Raw genomic sequence first — 8,157 nt, 5'->3', positions numbered from 1 at the left:
ATCTGCTCAAGGTTATGGTGTGAAGTGTCCTCCCAGCGCTGGGTATGTCTGGGCACGTGCAGCTCCCAAGGCAGGGGCGCAGGAACCAGATCAGCTCCTCACACTCACCTTGCCGAGCAAAGCCCGGTGCGGGCGCTGCACCGTGTTTGCTTTCATGGAGGTGCTGGCAGAGGACGTGCCCTTGAAACGTGCAGATAAGATACTGATGATGGGGAGCAATTCCACTTGCTATTAAAAACATCCAGTGACTGGAGAGCTCCTCATCTGATACCTGCTGCAAGGGCACGCCAGGCGCCGCGGCAGCCTTGGGATGTCCTGCAGGCACTGCACCTGTGCCAGGCACTGCGGCAGCTCCAGGGGGGCCCATGGGCATCCCTGGCTGCTCCAGGCACCACAGCAGCCTCAGGGGATCACACGAGCATTGCTGCCCACTCTGCCCATGCCCAGCCACACATCAGCTTCCCGGGGTCAGCATTGAAATGCATGTCCCCCCACAGCACTCTCCTTTCCAATCCTGCTTCTCAGAGAGCAGAGGTCCCTTTCCATGCAAAAATCAGAAATGGCTCCCCCAGAAACCAATAATGATTCCCAGTCAACTGATCTGGTCTTGTTTGTTCCTCTCCCGTTTGGGTCCATTTGCTGTCCCCATCCCGTGGCAGGACACAGGAGGACCAGGGGCTCTGCAATCCATTCATGTGCCTGTTTATATTCACTTGGCTTCTGAGATATGGTTTGGAACCGTAAAAATATGTTATTTACTGTACAATTAAATATTTGTTTTCTAGTGGCTTGGACTTGGGTGAACTGCAGTTTCTACAATACCCTTTAAGCATGACTTACTATCTTCCTCACTGCCTTCCGTTTTTTACCATTAATACCCTCACTCTCCATTCCTTTAGTGGCTGCAGTGAGCTTTGCTGGGGACTTTACGTAGTAAAAACTGAAACAAAAAATTCTCAAAGGAACAAATGCAAAGATTTAAAAGATTACTTTGCAATTGAATCCATCTCTCCTAATTTGATCTGCAGGAAGTGCAGTGACAAACTGAATACAGAATATTTTTTAATTAATCAAGAGTACTTCCCCTGCACGTACATTGGCCCAGCCCAGGCACCCAATTACTGTATTTTTAATGATGACAGTGCCGTGACATATTCGAGTGGACTGTCACAGCCTCTGCCTGTGGATTATCTGCTTCACCAGCACTTCCCACGGCGCTGTGTTTAGCTCTGGATGGCTGTTGTTTCCAGCAGGAGCCTGGCAGGGCAGGGCTCAGTTTCCGCCAGCCGAGCTCTGCCCTGGGCTCCCATGTCCCTGGCAGTGTGTGACACGTTGTTCCATGGGGATAAGCTCAGCTCAGTGCTTCTGTCAGGTTGTCCATGTTTGATCCATGGTGTGGTTTTTGGAGTTGTCCTGTGGAGGGCCAGGAATTGGACTTGATGATCCTTGTGAATCCCTTCCAGCTCAGGTTCTTCCACGATTTTATGATCCAGGTGACTCCTAATTTTGCTGTTTTCTGGATAAAAATCTCTTAAATGCAATTCAGTGTAAAAACCCAAATTATTTCCTTCACTTCTTCTAGAAGTGGGCAAGTTCCCCATTCATTTGATACTTCACAGCTGGACCCTGACCATTCCATTTCCCTGTGCATCCGGGGGCCACAGTGCGGTCAGACCCCCCAGCCAGGCCAGACGCCCCCCACACTACACAGCCCCATACTCAGCACCCAGGACAAGGCCAAACTGCAATTTTCTGGGTTAATTGCCAGGATGCCAGTGCAGGGGAGAGACAGAGATTCCTTTGTGCCGGCTCCAAGTGCCTCTGTTCCAGGAGAACGGCTTATAACCGACCTTGCTTTGTGTGCCCAGCCCTGGCTTGACGCTGTTTGCACAAGTGGCTGGGCTGACAAAGACAAAATCAGGAATTCTTGGAGATTTTGGGCAGTGAGGTATCTCCTGGAGCAGCTCTCAGACACAGAAGTCCCAGTTTTCATCAAGGGTTCAGATCAGAAAATCCAATGCTGCAATGAGCAGAGCTGACATTCCTGGGAGAGCTGACGCTCCGGGGTCCTGGGCTGCCCTCCTTGCCCTCCCCTCACGCAGTGAGGGAGCAAAAACCTTCTGATGCAGCAAGGCAAAGAAAGTTCCACCAGTGGCACACACTGGGAGAGCTGAGATCCTTCAAGTCCATCCATCTCTGTGACCTCAGTCCTGCCAGGTCCAGCCCCGCAGTGCCAGCATCCACTGGGCTTCATCCTGCTCATGCCAAAATGAGGAGAAAAAAGTCTGTTTCCATTGTCAAGCACATGGGAAATCAAATGAAAGCCCAGCACCGCACAAGGACCAGCCAGGACAGCTCTGAGGGGGCCCTACACAGAAGGGACTTTCCCACCTTTCCTTCCGAGCCACCACTGCCGGTGACAGACACCGCCCTGGCTCACGGAGCCAGTTCTTTCCCAAGTGGGAAGAAAACTGCCTTGGCTTGGCTTCCAGGAAAGCAGGGGCAACTACAAAAGCTGTGGAAACCACACAACAATCAGAGGAAAGAGGAAAGTGATGCTGATGAGCAGATACTGGCTCTGAGCCTCACCTTGGTGGGGGCTGGGAACAACAACAGCTATGGCAAAGGGTGGATGAAGGAGCAGCAGAGATGCACCACTTCCTGCTCAGAGGAATTACCTGGGTGGCAGCAGCTCCCAAAGTCAGGAAGGTTAAAGGCAGCCAGAGGTGGATAACCTGAGCCCAAGGAGCCTCCTGGGCAGTCCGTGGTTTTAAATATGGATATAAATATAGATTTGTGTTAATATACGTGACACAGGTTGCCCAGAGACGCTGCAGCTGCACCATCCCTGGAAGTATTCAAGGCCAAGTTGGACAGGGCCTGGAGAAACCTGGTCTGGTGGAAGGTCTCCCTGCCCAGGGGTGTGGGACTAGACAAGCTTTGTGGTCCCTTCCAACCCAAATCATTCCATGATTTCTATGATTCTATATTTTGCAAGGCTGGGATGAGGGAATAGCAAGCATGCTGGTGGGTTCTTGGCAGGTCTCAGGAAAAAGCTGTGTCAGTGGATTGATGCTGTTCATGATGGAGCAGGAACTGCAGGGAAGAAACATCATCGGGAAGCAGGGGAAAAGGACAAATGATTTCTGTCAAGCTAACTTGATCTATTTTTAGATAAAACTGTAATTAAGTCAGTACTTGATAACAGTAGGACTTTTAAGGTAATAGGGCTTCTGTTAGGTATCTAAATACGACATGGCACATATTAAATGAATCAGGAGATGTCTGTTGTCTCTGGAATGTAATTACAAGAGAAGAGGCCTCATTTGGTTAGTGTATCCAGGAGAGTCCTTTGGGAATCAGCTCTTGACTCTGAACTAGTGCTGAGGGGAGTAAACAATGTTCGTTTCAATTTGTTAAAATACAAAGGCTGGGAGTCATTCCTCAGGATGGGGTGCTCCCTCCTGGGAAACAGTGACTGGGAAAGACCAAAAGGATCCTGGTGAAGGAGCTGGGACTGAGAGCAATGTGCAAGACCATGGCAAAGACAAACAAAATTACAGTCCTGTGTGTCTGGCTGGGTAAGTGACAGGTTCTGGCAGAGATCAGGCAGAGCAAGAGGATCTTAATGAGGAGCTCCTGCCTTGCTTACAGGGGCAGAGCCTCATCCCCACCTGTGCTCATGCAGGAAGCAAAACCAAGCCTGTAGCACCCGCAGTGGCTTTTGGAAGACAGCACAGGTAACCTGGGCCCCAGGTCCGGAGGTGAGTGCGCTGCCAGCTGTGCACAGGGCCAGCCGTACCTGAGGTGGATGCACCACAAGATGAGTACATGGGTGTGACACCAGGTGCCAGATGTGCACAGTGCCAGATGTACCAGAGGGGGGTGCACTGCCAGCTGTGCATGTGGATGTGACACCAAATGTGCACAGTGCCAGATGTACCTGCTGCCACTCGGCCAGAACTGCCAGCTTTGCTGCCACCCAGATATGCCCCAGCTGTGGATGCTGCACCTAAACGAGCTTCAGATGCCCCATGGCTGCCAGTTGTGCCACAGCCAACACAGCTGTGCCAGGGCCCCAGCTGTGCCCCAGCTCCAGACATGCCCCCTCGGCAGTGCCATTGCCCCCTCTCCCCTTTGCCCTGTGCCCCAGATGTGCCACATCCCCCAGCGGTGCCCCATTCAGCTGTGCCTTACCCCCAGCGGTGCCCGCCTCCCCATCCAGCTGTGTCCAGATGCTCCAGCTGCGGCCCCGCTGCGCCCTCTGGCGGCCCCGACGCCTCCCTGCACCTCCCTCTTCTTCAGGGTTTTCCCTTCTCAGTCATTTTATTCATCTTTTCCTTTGCTAAAACCTCTGTTACTTTTATAAAGTAATTGGTTTCCCCCGGAGCCCTCCCTAGAGATTGTTCCAAAGGGGTAAACTGGCTTCTTAGGAGTTAATGGTTATCAAAATTCACCTCATTATTATAAATACCATAATTTGCAGCAAGTGCAACAGAAAAACTTTGGTGGGGTTCATGGTGAAAGTTCCCATTCCCCCTAAAAGAGAAGAGAGCATTTAATAGGTGTCAGAGAGGAATTCCTTATTAAGTCCCTATGTGACCTAAAACTGCTTAATGGGCAGCAGTAACAAGAAAACAATTATATATATTCTTACATATAAATAATATATTTTCATTTTATAGTTTTATATATATTTAATGTACATTTTATGTATTTATTATATTTTATATATAGAATATTAAAAAAAAGAGACTGGGAAACAGGCTGAAAAAAATGGGCCTCAAATTTTTGAACCTGAATTTTTCCACTCATGTAACACACCTCTGGAATAACCCATTTCTCTGTAACACAAATCACACTGACCTCTGACTGAAGTCTCACATGGTGGGTCCTGTACTTCGCCTGTCCCGTGCTGCCATGTGCCACCTGCCCACAGTGCTGTGGAGTCAGTGCTGAAACCCTCTTCTTTCATAGCTGAACTGGGGAGGCTGGGGAGAGGGAAATTCAGGTTTCTCTGAGACTCATCAACGAGTTTCAGTCATGCAAAGACCCAATTTAGGCAGCCAAACGTGCCGTGACAGCACCCACTCCTCCCACCATCCACCGTGAAAGGGCACAGATGTGTCTGCAGTGACACCTGCACGTGGGGACAGCAAGAGCCAGTGTCACATCCCAGACATCCATGTTCTGCCCCACTCCTGCCCATGCAGGGGTCACTCCTGCATCCCCTGAGCCACAGAGCCAGGCTGCCCTTCCCCAGCACCCCACTGGCCCCCCTCAACTTCATTCGTGGGGCTGAAAGACATAAATGGGATTAAAATTGTCAGTCCTGACAGTGCTGAGCGTTTGACACCAGGATGTGCCCAAGGATGTCCCCAGCAGAGCCCCTAGGGCAGGGACAGGCAGGACACAGCACAGACCCCCAGAGTTCCCCCCCTCACCCATGTCCCCACCTGTCCATCTCCTCCAGGCGCTGGTGGGATGCTCCCAGCCAGAAGGAGGGGAATGATGGGCAGCACACAGAGTCAGGGCTTTCAGTGGTTCATTCCAAGGCTGCTAAAAGCTCCAAGCATATTTTTAATGCATTTATCTCCCATCAGCTTCCTGCCAGGCTGGTCTGGGGGGGAAACGGGCAGAAAGAGGCAAATGGTGCTGGGGAGACTCCGACTCTGCAGCTGAGCCAGTGCCAGTGAGAACCCTGGTCCCAAAGGGCAGGGGGAGGCCATGGGATGGAGGGGTGACCAGGCACGGTGTGCTCACCACAGCCTGCTTCCATCACCCCTCGGCTGCACAGAGCAGAACACAACAGAAAGGGCTCTGCAGCAAGAGAGGGAAAGGGCTGGAAGCAGGCACGGACCAAGAGCCGGTGGCAGGGTTTCACCCCGTCCGCAAGCAGACAGGCAGAGGTCCTGGAGGGCCTCCGGGAAAGGGGGAGGCTGGATTCAATCCTTGTCTTTCACCTGGGCTGGAGTCCAGCCCCAAAATAGCTGTCCAAAAACAAGATCACATGAGAGGAAAAAAATAGCAAGGCGAAGGATTATCCATACTTCCTTGTCCTATGTGGGTGCAGAGCGGCAGCCGGCACTGCCAGCCACGGTGTCGCTCTGGTGTCTGCCGGCCAACACCAGCCACTGCCCAGGACCTGGCACATTCCCGGTGCCTGTGCCCATCTGAGGGACCCTGCCTTTCTCTGGGACACCCGTGAGTGCTGCGAGGGGTGTGGGTACGATTGCTGTGGGAGCTGCTGGCTCTGGGAAGCGGGGCAAGGGGCAGGGTGACCCCAGCTTCCCAGCCGCCCCTGCCACCCAGCCCTGCACACTCCGACTGACCCTCAGGTGAGTGCCTCTTCCAGCATTCCCCATTTCCCCTGGCAGAGCACCCTGCAGAGCCACAGCCTCCCAGGGGCTTTGGAGCCCCTTCCTAAAGAGTCTACACCGCACGGTCCTGGTTCCGGAACTCCTGGCCAAGCTCACCAGCTCGGCCACACGTGTGGCACTGGGGAACAACTGGGGTTTCCTTTTCCTCCCTCCAGCTCTGGCAGGAGTGGCTTTCTACCATTGTGAAGTACCCAGCTTGTACTGGGCTGAGCAGTGCTCACTGAGTCTTTCCAGGAATACCACTCCAAAAGGGATGGAACCAAAGCCGAAGGCTGGGGGATCTTATGGATCTCATTTTAAATATGCAGGACGTTTCGCCTAAGTTGTCTTTGCTGCAGGACCATGGTTTGTGGGGATAAGGAGCTGCTGGGGCAGCAGGTGCTGGGGCTCAGCTGCCCACACACGCACTGCCTGCGTGAGCTGGTGCCAGGCAGAGAGAAGCACCTACAGCTTCCTCGGGGCTCCATAGTTAATTATTCACTGTGCTTCCGAACAACCCCAGGAAGTGTGGATTATTTATGGGACTCAGAGCCGAGGAGACTGGTGGGCATTTGAGGCAGTGAGGTAAAGAGGTTCCTTACCCCAGACAGAGGCAGGAGCAGGAGAGGAACAGGAGCAGCAGCCAGCCACCAAAATCCATCCCAAGAGCCTGGGAAATACCATGGGTACCTGCTGCAGCTGGGGCTGCCCAGGCAGGGCCAGACTGGGAAGGGCAGAGGGAGGCAGAGCTGCTGCCATGGCAGTGCCCCGCAGTACCACCCATCCCCTCAGTGTCCCCATCACTGCAGTGCCCCCCGTTTCCATAGTGACCCCATCCCTGCATTGTCTCCCATCCCTCCAGCTCTCAGTGCAGGGCCTGGGGTCACTGCAGTACTGTCGGTGTCTGGATTTTGGCCAAGTCTCCTCTCCCCTTGTGCCTGGTGCAGATCCCACTGCCCAAGCCCGTGTTTGCTCCGCGTCCATACCTCACTCTGGCTGTTGGCTCCGTCCCGGGGCCGTCTGCCTTCAGGACAGGCAGAAAGGACACCATTTGGCAGGACACCATCTGCAGCGCTCCATGCCCTGCGTCACACCAGGGCTGCTGAATGCCAACCAAAACCAGGGTGCAAGGGGGACCAGGCAAGTGGGGAAGGCTGGGTTGCAGGGAGGGGCCAGTCTCCCTGCAGCTCCAAAACAAGGGGAGGTGATCCCTTGAGTAAGAAGGAGCAGCATTTCCTAATCTTCCTCATATACTCAAAACCCCAGTGCCTTTCATCCAGGACAGCCAGAGGCAAAGCCAGGACTGCCATTCTGTGAGATTCAAGAATGTTTGGCTATAACTTTTTTTATTTCCTGAAATAGCAGGAGGAATGTGTGGGATTGTTCAAACTGGAAAAAAAAAGGAATAGTGCTATAGCAGGAAAGGCCATAGAGTCCACCTGTGCTGTGGGGTGCATTAGGAGCCATCTGCACCAGCCACTGGTAACCACAGTCAACTCGGGAATGTTTTATCCAAACGTCTGGGCTCACAACATTTCCAGCCCGGAATGCCTGTCCAAACACACTGGCTCCACGTGAGCTGGGACTAAAAGCCTATTCTGGGCGAGCCTTAGATAACACAGCCTAAACACCACATCAAAGTGCTCATGGAGCCCAGCCAAGCGCTGAAGTCATCGCTCGGGCTTCATTAGCCCTGCAGCAGCAGCAAACACGCAGCGACCCGCAGCCTCACACCTCGCACAGCTGCACCCCAACCTGTACCCAGCCTGTACCCCTTGAGCTCGCCACTGGCACCCCA

At 53.2% G+C, this 8,157-nt stretch overlaps 1 long non-coding RNA gene across 1 annotated transcript in view; it reads right to left on the bottom strand.

Annotated features, from left to right (window-relative positions):
* Positions 1-4,721: 4,721 nt before the first annotated feature.
* The window catches only part of LOC113986747, a 47,333-nt gene continuing 43,897 nt past the window's right edge, over positions 4,722-8,157 (bottom strand). Inside the window, exon 12 of the long non-coding RNA XR_003540266.2 lies at positions 4,722-4,991. This is a non-coding gene — a long non-coding RNA (uncharacterized LOC113986747). The remainder of the gene's footprint in view (positions 4,992-8,157) is intronic.

Source organism: Pipra filicauda, unplaced genomic scaffold (genome assembly GCF_003945595.2).
Source record: "Pipra filicauda isolate LSUMZ 115617 unplaced genomic scaffold, ASM394559v2 scaffold3_size10097308_pilon, whole genome shotgun sequence".
Lineage (NCBI taxonomy): Eukaryota > Metazoa > Chordata > Aves > Passeriformes > Pipridae > Pipra > Pipra filicauda.
The sequence above is the reverse complement of the archived record's forward strand: the minus strand, read 5'-3'. Positions and strand labels throughout refer to the sequence as shown.